General features: G+C 44.9%; 1 long non-coding RNA gene across 1 annotated transcript; it reads right to left on the bottom strand.

Moving 5' to 3' along the window:
- Positions 1 to 6,669: 6,669 nt before the first annotated feature.
- On the bottom strand, positions 6,670 to 9,990 carry LOC108444818. The gene is made up of 3 exons (XR_001859519.1): positions 8,294 to 9,990; positions 7,802 to 8,028; positions 6,670 to 7,191 (listed from the first exon to the last, which is right to left on the bottom strand). It is a non-coding gene; the product is annotated as an uncharacterized LOC108444818 (long non-coding RNA).
- Positions 9,991 to 11,922: the final 1,932 nt, after the last annotated feature.

An 11,922-nucleotide genomic window follows, 5' to 3' on the forward strand; every position in this document is an offset into this window, starting at 1 on the left:
TGCTGGGCCGGGCAGCGCAGCCGCCAGCTCGCAAGTTCGGGGGCCGAAGCATCGCCGCCCCCAGCTCCTCTCCCCCACTTCCATCACACCGACACGACTTTCACGGCCCGTGCACAGCGTGTCGTGACAAAATGCTGCTTTCTCCCCCTGTACCCTCTCTTAGCCCCTCCACAAGAGGCACCAGGCAGCACCTGCTGATGGTGCTGTAAATCAGGCTCTGGGCATTTGCTGGCCAGGGCGTTGTTATCAAAGCTGTGGCTCTGACCCAGACTCCATTAAAAATCATCATCTTTTGAAATACCGAGTTCTGCCTGTATTTGCAGGCATTTGAGGGAAATGCCCTGGCAACATTCAAGTAATGTGTGTGCACAGCTTTGACCTCTCTTGGCAAGGCTCAAGTGCAAGGCAAGAGCACCTCACTACAATTGGATATGGTTGTATTTCTATGAGGGCCCATTTTCAAAATTTGTTCAAAGAACCAGTAACTCCCACCAAAAAACCTCCATCGGTTAACCAGTAGTTGCTAAATATTAATTTCCAACATAGCCATCATCTTTTAACAAGACCAACTACAAATTCCAAGCCAAGACAGAAACGAAACCTCCCACCTGGGGCTTAGCAGAGATGGTTTGGAAACCTGCACTTCTTTGTTAGTGATGGCTGTTCCTCTGTTTCCTTCTGCACCTTCACAACCCATGCTCCCTATCCAAAAACAACATTTGAAGCAAACATACATTTTTCTGCTCATCAATATCACCTTCCATGTCAGATAGGATAGGGAGCAGCCCAAACTTAGGAGCAGAAACACTCCTGATGGATGGATGAGAGAACAGCCTCATTTATAATGGATTCATGGAGTGTTTTCATGTGCGGAGCATTCCCAGAAGTTCGATCCTTAGCACCTTGGCTCCCTCAACACCTCTCTCTTAACGTGCTTCTCCAGACACAGGAAGCATTTTTGTTCTGCAGAGATCTCATTAAGCTGTGGGGTTTTTAACACAAGAGGAGCTGCCATTTTGATTTATTTCTCTGATTCACACCAGAGAAGGTCCAGATCCAACTCTTTGTCTGATGTAACAGTCATGAACACTGATTTTCTCACCTCCCTTCGCAGATGCAAGACCACTCAAACCCCAGCGGCCATCTAAGGCTGTGTGGCTGCAAAAGCAATACCAGAGACAAATCTGTTCATGAACCAGCCACACGATTTTCAAGCTGGCAGATAAACTAGAGAAGAAAGCAGCTTGCACAAGCCTGGATCCTGCAGGAAAGGAGCAATGATAGCTTCAGGATCTGAGCAAGGTATTCCAGGAGTTCTGCTTCATGACCTTGAGGATTTCTCATGGCTCACCTTTGCATGCATCCTGCCCCTCTGCCTCTGGTGAATGGGGAAGGTGGACAAGGGGGAGGGGCAAGATACAAGCAAGTTATGTTCAACATCTCACCACATTGGATTTTCTTTTTAGTCATTCCTATTTTTAAGAAAGTGGGGTTTTGGGGCATTGTTCACTGTGGCACTGAGTTTTGCTTACACTGATGGTCAAGTGCAAGCTCCTTTCATTTTCTCTTCCTTCTTTCCAGCAGAAAACTGCAGTACTGGGCCTGAACACACCTGGCATTGGCAGCAGGGCACCTCCACAGCCAGGGAGTGCTCAGAAGAGCTCGCTATTCATCTCTGAGATTTTGGTTTCACTTCTCTGCCTTGCAGCTCTGCACAAGCAGCTGGGCAGTGCACCAGCTCTCTACTCCTTATCTGCCCCCTCTCTCACTGAAAATGCAGCAGCCTTTTCCAAGCCAAAATGCAAAATGTTTGTGACGAGCAAGGATTTATGTGCCCTATCACAGCCAGTGACCCTGAAGGTACAGAAGTGTGCCTGCTCCCACTGGTCCCAGCTCCTCTACACCAGGCAAGACATTTCTGTTTATTGGCAAAGACAAACTGGGAAGTCAGCCTGTGAGTGGTCTTGCCTTTCCCCCACCACAGAGCTGGTAAAAAGGCACACTGTGAAAAAGAACTGGTTTTTGTTGGTTGGTTGGTTGGTTGGTTGGTTTTTTTAATGAGGGGGGTTTTTTTGTGGTTTGTCTTTTTGTTTTGTTTTGTTTTGTTTTGTTTTGTTTTGTTTTGTTTTGTTTTGTTTTGTTTGAGAGGGAGCCACTTAACACACAGTCAACTCCTATCACAAAATAAAGATTTTAGGAGAAAAATTACAGAGAATTTATTTCCCTGGGATCAGAAGTTTGGAAATTCCAGATGCCTGCAGGGCAGCTACCATTCTGCAAGACAGAAGTGAAACACTGGATTTTATACATGCTTCTGCTATTTTTGTAGGAATACTTTGTTTTTTCAATATATTTTTCAAAATACTTTGCTTTTTTTTCCCAGGTGTTTTTCTTTAATCCAAAATAAAGGATTTTTTCTTAAAAGGCTACAGTCGACCAAAACTCTGTCTCTGTGAGATCTTTTTTCATTTGGTCATAAGGCACTTCTGCAATAAATTACATCATTACATTTCCTTCCTTAATTTTGTCTTTATGTTAAATCCAGCTGTGATTTTCAGTTTATTCTGGACACAGAGCAAAACTTGAGGACTCAACTGATTAAGAAAATAATTTTAAAGTGCAGTTCAGGTTTCTGAAGGGATGCGTTGTGCTCACTTACAAGATCCAACTCTGTTCTGAGTTACCCAGATCCATAACCTCCACTTTCATCAGAGCTGCCTTCTGCAATGGAGCAGGAAAGTGATGTTAATGCTGTTCACCATCCTTGAGACAGGTGACATGTCTTTGTGTGTCCTGTGGGGAAACTTTGGACAATACTCCGGGGCCAGGTTGCTTGCACCAGATCTCTTGTTTTGGGGAACCCAGGGTGTTTGCCTCGTGGTGCCGCTTTGCAGGCAGAGGCCAGGAGCTGTTAAGCTGTTATCACACCAGTGGCATTTTGATTTGAACGTGACAGAGGCACTCCAAACGCTGTAATACTTAAGCAATGGCCAATGATTACAGTTTGCTGTTGCTCAAGAAGCTTCCTTGTTCAGTAACAGCAGCAGTGATGTGCCCAGCACTGCGGCTGGAGATGTGGTGTGTGGGGCTGGTTGCTGCACAGACACAGAAAAGAACGCAGACATCGCTTCTTACACCCTCCAGCACTACAAGGCTGTAATTAAATCCCTTTTTCCAACACACTCTGTGTAAGCCCGAGGGGACGAGCTGGCACGTGAAGCCTGCAGGGAGCTGGAATCGGCGCGCAGAACAAAAGAGGAGACATTCCCCCACCATTTTATTGTCTGTTTATTGAATATATCTTCAGCTCTGCTGGGAACTTCCTGGCACATAGGCTTAAAATGGAGCCTCTGCTTTTTTTTGCTTCATCTCTTCAGGGGCAAATATACTGAGCTATTGATTAGGTTATTTTGGGATCGTGGCACGGCACAATTGCTTGCTGTTATTCTGGCAGTCATTTCTCAGAAGCCTGTTACGCACATTTTATAGAGCTCTTGAAAACACAGAGCTGCCCGAGAACACTTTACACAGCACGTTTCTGCTGTGCCTTTGTGTGCAAGTTGTTTGCGTCTCGGCAGCAGCCAAAGAGCCATTCGGATGTATTGGTTGCTATAGTAATTACTTTTCTTGGGAACTAAAATAATAGCTTACAGCTCCTGCAGCTCGCTGCTGTGTAGGCTGCCTTGAGCCAGAGACACTTCCATTTTGTTTTGGAGGGGGCTGGGGACTCTGAAGTATGCTGAGAGACAGACTTTCCTTCCTATGCTTGTGCAGCTCATTTTGAATTTAACCTTTGCAGAGGATGTGCTACAGGTCTGAAGGCTCAAAAATAAAAGTAGCTTATGAAACAATAGGACAGCTTTGCAGCTGTGGTTTCTGATGGGGTAAAGATTCGGATTTGCTTTCCATTTACCGTTTCTGAACGCTGGTAGGAGAGGGACTGGGGCTCATGCTGAGACTGATTTTCAGTGCAAAGGATGCTACAAAACACTGTTGGGGGGCTCAGAGGGGTTTCAAAAATGCCTAAGCAAGCCAAGCAGAAAGGAATGTGACAAGGAGGGCAGCTCTGCATCGTTCAACATTTTTCTCCCTGGTGAGGTAACTACTGTATGGACCTGCACCTCTGGAGAGGGCAAGGGGGTCTCACTGTGGACAAGGCAGCCTTTCAGAGCAACCCAACAGCTGGCAGATGCCACCTCCCCCCTTCCATCTGCAGGCACAGAACACTTCTGGGTGACATTTTAAACTGCAGCTCTGGACTTCTGCTTGAAAGGACACTGTGCAGAAGCATTTCCCAGCAGTAGGACAAGCCCCGTGCACATGGCTCTGGGAAGGTCTCTAAGTTGCTTTGGGCTCCTGGACTGACAAACAGGGATTTCTGTCCAGCTTGCAGCCAGGTGGGCTGGCACAGCATAGCACTTCTGGATCTCCCAAGGAAGCAAGAGAGGCAGGGGCAAGTGGCACAAGGAGTGATAAGCCCCACTACCCTCCTGCATCATGAAACAGCTGCAAGTTGACTGCAGCTCAGACTCTTGACTCACAGGGGCTGACCTACATAAGGGTCCCAGCATCACCAACAAGTACCAGCTTGGTTTTGCAGTCAGAGGACAGCAAAAGGGGAGGAGAATATAAAAAAGGGATCAGAGAGGGGGGCAGGAGGAGTTAGGATGAAAGCAGAGAGAAAACAAATAGGGAAAGCATTTTACCTCCCAGTGCTGTCCTAGAAAATTTGCTCTCAGATATGCACATGGCTGCATTGGCAACTGGCAGAGAGATGCCAAAGGGAGATAGAGCATCATCTGCTAAAGGCTGCGAAGGCAAAACAGTTCCTGTTTGAGCAACAGCTACACAGAGATGCAGGCAGGGAGGTGTTTGGGGAAACCACAGGGCAAAACTGGGCCTTCATGTGTGAGGGGGATGTGCTTGGCTTGCAGGCAGCAGGTGAAAAGAACTTACTTCCCATGTGTAGATGTGCTGATCTACCCCCCCACCCCCTCCCCAATTTAGGCATAGCACACACACAGGTTTTGTGCCTGCGCAGCTCTGCAGCTGAAGTACAGTGCTGTACCAACAGAGCTCAAGCAGCTGGGAGTTGCATGAGCATCCTCATTCTCCCCAGGCAATGCTGGATAAAGGACCCTTGCCCACCTGTTTCTTCTGTTTGAGGCTTGAATTTAACAATACTGGTGCAACTAAAGCTGGGTTTCCTATGGCCTCTTTATAAACCTCTCAGGCTGTTTTCTTCTTTTGTATCAGAAATTTTAGCTTTGTTTTTAGTCCTGGTGGATTGTGGCATACCAAGAACTTAAAATAGTCCCTGAAGCACACCAGGAGAAACAATATTTAAGATGCAAAATCCTAAACGCAAAGGGGGCAAAAAGACTTTTTATCTGGCAGGATGCTTCAGGAAACAAAAAAGTAACTCAAAGGCACATGAAGATAAAATTTCACAATCAGTCCAATGTATTACTTGATTCTGTAGATTATTGTCTGTCTTTGAAACATATGACTTGTATTCACAGTGGCCAGCACCTGCACTTTTAGCAGGGTAACAAAATTCATTTCTTTACCCACAATGGGTCAGGTGTGGGAGAATCTTGGCTTTCCTTAAACAGGAAATCTGTAGCTGTTGTGGGGACTTTAAATCATAATTGAAAACATGATCCAGCTATGAGATACAGACTCAAGTTACCACAAGGCAAACAAAATAATTCAGACTGATTTAACCACAAAAATATGACACCTGATTTTTAAGCCATGGCTTAGGGGAGGAAGAGGACAGGGCTAATTGATGACTTTTGATTTCTACTGGTCTACAGAACAATTAATGAGAATATTTCTGGACCACTAGATTTTTCTTTGAGTTAATTTGGGAGTCAGCTTTGTTATTAATTATTTGGTATTTGACATTTGCAGTGAGCTGCTAGTGACTTAGAACATGTACTTTAGGAAGCCTTGTTATATTAAGAGCAAAAACTGCAGCTACGTTAAAAATTTGGGGAGGCCACAAAAACCTTTCTCTACTGCAGAAACAGTTTGTGCTAGACAAGTATTCTTGCTGGCATAATAATGATTTCTTCTCAGCAGCAACTCTTCCCCAGCAAAGACATCATAAGATGAAACAAAACCCTCAAATTTTGCTCTCCAATATGTCATTAAAACGACTTATCTTACATCACCATATGGCAGGTAGCCTGTCTAAATGTGTGGCAACAGCTGGACAATGCATGAATGCTCCTGGAGTGTGAAAAGCTGAAGTGTCACCCAAGTCAGCGTGTCAATGGCACCTTAGGGACATGCTTCATCGAGTGCAGTTTCCTAGCCAAGTCACTGGAGCTCTGAAGGGGCAGCAAAGATGATCCGCAGACCTTATTTGTATAAGCAGCACTTCCTCAGGCAGGGAGGTTGTGCCAGCTGAATGAGTAGTCCTGCAGTAGCTCAGGTAGTGAATTGTATTGCAACTGCACAAGAGAAAGCTGAGTGCACAGAGATACCTACCATGAATTCACTGAGCCTGATCCTCCACCCCCACCACAGCGCTGTCAGCTGTGGCTGCCTGCACCAGCCACGTCATTGTCACAGGTTTAGATGCTGTCAGTCAGGGCAAAGCACAAGTGGGAATTATTTTATTTTATTTTATTTTATTTTATTTTATTTTTGCTCCCTGTGAAGCACTACTTGGTGAACTCATCCCGTTTGTTAACAGTCAAAATCCTTGTGCTTAGTGTCAGGCTTGGGGAGTCCAGGAAGGTGGCAAAAGTAATGCCACAGGGAAATCACGGGGGATTTACATCGAAGCTGTTGCAGCTAACTGGGTGGAATGGTACAAAATGTTTTATTTGGTTTTAGCCAGCAGAACCTTCTTTGGAATAGGCAAAAATAAGCAGAGACAACATTTTAGTAATAATCAATAGAACCAATCCTCATGTACCACATCCAGCACAATGACATCAGTAAGCAGAACTGCTTTGGTCTTACAAAGTATTCATGCTGTGTAATGTGCATTAAACCACTCTGGGAATTGGGGTTCTCTGGGGTGGTGTGTCTCCAGCCAGCACAAAAGTGAGGAAACCTCTGTACTGCACCCAGCCTCACCTCGTAGACGTCCTTGCTTACCAGTCAGATCAAAATCCAGCACCAGTTTGCACCCCTGCCACAGCAAGCAAAGTAGTCCAGTGCTGCTGTTCCATCCTGAATGGTAAGAGACAAAGGAGATCAAGATTAGAAATAGAATACAAAACTCATAGGAAAGCACCTGGCTCTCAGAAATTCTCTTGCTTTGACACTGAGCTTTATGCTTCAGTTAAATTTTCACCATCAAAGAGCAAAATGCAAACCACCAGACATCAATTAAATTACTATCTTAGTCAATCACATCCTTTCTGGTAGCTCTGGTAGCTCTTCTTCCCAGGTTCTTACCAAATGGTGATTCTGAGAAGAAACCCCTGCTTCACTAATTGAGCACTGATAATTTTTAGGAACTGTTGCCTAATATAAGTACAGAAGTGTGACCCCTTCCTCCTTTGGGGATGCAACACTCAGGAACATAAAAATGCTTCAAAATCTCTTTAAAATGGAGCAGCTATTTTATGACTGGGAGAACAGTCTGGGTATCTGGATACAACTGTCCCCGCAGATGGCAGTTCAAGGTGTAAGCAAAGGTCAGAGCTGGCTAAGGGCATGGTTTGTGTCGATGGGACAGGAAAGCTTTTGGCTTCCTCAGCAAGACAGGCTGCCCCAGGATTATTTTGTGTGAGCAGTCCTGAGAGCCCTACACTGACAGGTAGCCAGGGCCTCTTACCCTTGGCACGCCACGTTGATCAGTCCTCTTTTCTCCCTGCACACCCCAGTGTCCTGCTCACTCCTCATGGTTCTGTGTCCACATTTCCTGAGCCAGGCAGGACAAGGAAGCTGTCTGGGCTTCTTTCAGAGCACTTGACCTTGCACAGGGCACAGGCAATGTGTGTAGCACATTCATATGTCACTGGAGGCATCCATCTCTTCTGAATACACCAACAATTGAGCAACCTGCCAGCAAAACGAAGACATTTTGGAACTGCATTAATTTGATTCTACAGCTCCAAAGAAGCAAAGGCATCCCTGGAGGGGGATGTGAAAGTGCTGTTACAGTGTCTTGAGCAACAAATGGTGTCTAGTGTTTATACAGAGAAAAGAGGTATGAACTAGAGAGGAAGTTGTGACTTGACTGTCTGGTTACACAGGCGGAAATGCTGGTAACCAAACAAACCATAAAGGCAAAAAAATAACCACCACCCACCGAGGGGCCCCATACCTGGGTAAAAGCTCTGACACTGGGACTTTTATCTTTCCTGTGGCTGCAGTAGTGCAAACAAGTGTAGTGGCTCTTGTCTGCTGCTGTATCTCTGCTGTATTCAAATCTGAAAAATCCCACAGGATAACCCGTCAGGTTGCCTTTTTATCCTTTCAGCAGAGGGTAATCACACACCCTGTATATAACAAAGAAAAAGAACAAAGCATGCAACGTCAAAAATATACATAATGGAAAATGCCAAGATGAACGCTGCAAATGCAGACTGATTTTGTCCCCTTGTGCCTCACTTGTTGTGATAAGGACTTTTATTTTACAGCCTTTGATTCATTTTCTCGTGGGGCCTCAGCCTCACTTGGTGCACTGAGCAGGCTGTGCCCAGGTTGCAAAGAGGTGCTCACGCTTTGCTTTCCTCCCACTCAGCCAGGGAGCCCAGGCCGTGCCCGGAGCGGCTCCTCAGCACTTCCGCTGGTAAAGCTGCCTTGTTTTCTTCAGAGTATTTTTCACTGCCTCAGGGAAGTGGGGCGCTGCCATGTGAGGTGAGCAGCTGCTGTACTCTGCTGCAGGGGCAGAAGAGCGATATGTAGACAGCTTTTGGCCAGATATGTTCTGGCTGTACACTTTTTTAGGGACCATTTGGAATGCTTATGACCTGATTTCACAGATAATGCAATTTTATTTGGCACTCAGTTCTGGTTTTGGGATTTTATGGATCGTATACTTGGACCTACTGCAGTTGGGTTTCCCCTGGCATGGGAGCATTTAAAAATAATCTTTTTCAGTAGCAATCAGAGGAATTAATTTTTTTTCAGATGTATTCACTAGACAAGTTTACTTAGAGAACTAAACATAGAATCATTTGGAGTCTGATTCAGAGTAGCAAGGAGCAAGGAACAAGGAGCAGTAAGTGCCTTCCAGCCTAGAGGAGAACAGCGACAAATTGAAAAGAAAATAATAAAAAATAAACTGAGAAGAAATTTCTAGTTCAGTTTGTCCAGGTATGCTGGTGTTTTCACCATCCCTCTGCAACCAAGGTAGTGTTACCTTCCAACGGGAGGGTGATCAGAGCACTGCTTTCTTAAACTACAAAGACTAAATTTCAAACAAGGAACAAAAACCTTGCAAGTGTAATGCTTTAGCATTGTAAAACACATCCCTTGCCACAATGAACTAATAATGTAATTTAAATTACAGTAAAGGATGTAAGAAAGACAAGGCACAAAAGGAAGAGGAGACAAGACAAAATTGTCCTAGTAACAATATGTTCTTCCAAACTATGAGCATAATTATGTGATTTAAATTTCTACCAGATTGGGGGAATTTTTTTCATGTCATTGTTCTCCTCTTTATGTAATTAAGTGGTTGTACTTGACTGTGTGGTGGTAAGAAAATAACACTAATTCCAATTCTTATTGGAGGGTAGTGGACTGAAACCATGACTTCTCTTTATCAGCTCCAGGTAATAAAAATTGTATGAAAAGAACTATTTCAGGCAGTTTTAGCATCTTTCTTCTCTCTCTCTTTTTATACAAAAGAAGCAGGTCTGACATGCAACATGACAGTGAAATCCTTCTGCTGAGTCAGACACTCAGTTTCAAACTTACATAATTGGGGTGTATTTCCATATTCCTTCCCTCCTTTCCTATGCACGAGGCACAGACAGAGGGAATGTCTGTTCCAAGGCTGCTCACAGTAGCTGAGTGTGGAAGCCTCAATGTTGCAACTTAAATATATAAAATATCTTAACATCTCCACAGCAGGATAATTAAATACTGCACTAAGTCAGCAAAGCAAGGTCTGCAGCCCAGTGACACTGGAGCCCATATGCTGCACAGAAGCAGGCTGAAACTCTTCTGTTTCAGGGAACACTGAGTAAATAAGAATTTGGTCAAACAGTAAGTCATTTCCTCATTTTCAGAAAAGTCGTTCTAAAAACATGCAGTGTTCCAATGCCATTTTCTGACTCTGGTACGTTCTGTGATTTCTCAGGCTGTTATTTTTTGCAGTGCTATGGTGGAAATGTCTGCTAAAATCCCACAGCCCTATCACACAAAACAAATTTACTAGAAACGTCATCTGGCACGTAAGCCACATTTATGTCCACAGCAGAAATTTAGGTGGTGTATTTGGAAAGAAGTGCCAAGAAAAGAAAGCTTCATGTTCACAGATGACATGTTCCTCATTGACTGTTTCAACCACAAGAGGTGCATGCACAGCTTCAGCCCTGTGGGATGTGTACTCTCAGAGTTGCAAGGGTTTTTTTGTTAAAAATAAAAATAGGTACAAGAAATGCTGAAAGGAAAACATAGCTAAGAAACAAAGAGCAAAGAGAGAACAAGAAGGTGAGAAACACAGCAAGTTAAGTTAAATCAGATGTCTGTGCTTGCAGACGAGATGATGAGATGAGCTATCTGAGAGATGCAAATTCAAATCATACCAGGCAGAATGGGAAACTGAACCTCCTCCAACTTCTTGGAGGAGTGCCTTTACTACTGTGCTTCAGGATAACAGAAAATGAGTAAACAGCACACCATTTGCTTTCCTTTTTAGTGTACAAAGCTTACAAGTACCATTTCAGATTGAACAAGGTTTTATCAGATACAAGTGTGGGGGGTTGAGTTTTCCCCCACACACACAGGGCAAAGGAAGAAGAAAATAATATTTATTTTGGCTGTCTTCTGAATTATTTCCCTCCCTCTTATTTGGCTGCTCAACTGAAAAAGCAATCCTATACCCATTCCCCATTGATCTGCTTCCAGCAGGGTTCCACTCCACATCCCTCTGGGTTTGGCAGCCACAGAAACTAATTCAGCTAGAAAGTCCTGTAAGCCACTTATAACATTGGAAGTCTTCTCACTGTGCTTCCACCCATGAGGAAGCCTTCTCCTGGACTAACTGGCAAGACACAGACTTGGTTAGGTGGTTTGCAAGATGGGGAGAAAACTGGCCAACAGGCTGCGCTCAGAGAGTCGTGATCGATGGTTTTGACTCAGGGTGGCAGCCTGTCACAAGTGGGGTCTCCCTGAGACTGGCACTGGGCTCCATACTGTCCATCTTCACAAGGATTTGAATGATGGATTTGAAAGCACCTTCACCCAGGTTGCTGATACCACTAAAATGGGTGATGAGGACAACCTGCCCTGTGAGGAAAGACCGAAGGAGTTACATCTTCTCTGCCTGGAGGAGAGAAGGCTTGGAGACAGAGGGCTAATCTCAATATGCCAGAGTGCTACAAAAAGGATGGAGGCTCTCCTCAAAAAGGACAGCATGGAGAAGACAAGGCACAACAGGGATTTTGTTATGGTGAGAACAACCAATGACTGAAACACAGGGATGTGGTGGTAGGGTCCCTGTCACAGAAGGTTTTCAAGCTGCCACTGAACTGGGTGCTCGATAATCTCATCCAGGCTCCCTCCCACAAAAGTTGGACCAATGATCTTTCCAGTTCCCTTCCAGCCTGGGCTGTTCGATGGTTCTGTGATTCTATGCAGACAGGCATGGGCTCCTATAGCCATCTTCAGCAACCTCGCCCTGAAGAAGGAACCTGAGCAGCCCCACCATTTGCCAGCAAGCAGACCTGCACGCGATACAGTGCCAGCTGTCCAGGCAGGTCTGCAGCTCATCGAGCTCGC

The sequence above is a fragment of the Corvus brachyrhynchos genome, unplaced genomic scaffold (assembly GCF_000691975.1).
Source record: "Corvus brachyrhynchos isolate BGI_N302 unplaced genomic scaffold, ASM69197v1 scaffold312, whole genome shotgun sequence".
NCBI classification, from domain to species: Eukaryota; Metazoa; Chordata; class Aves; order Passeriformes; family Corvidae; genus Corvus; species Corvus brachyrhynchos.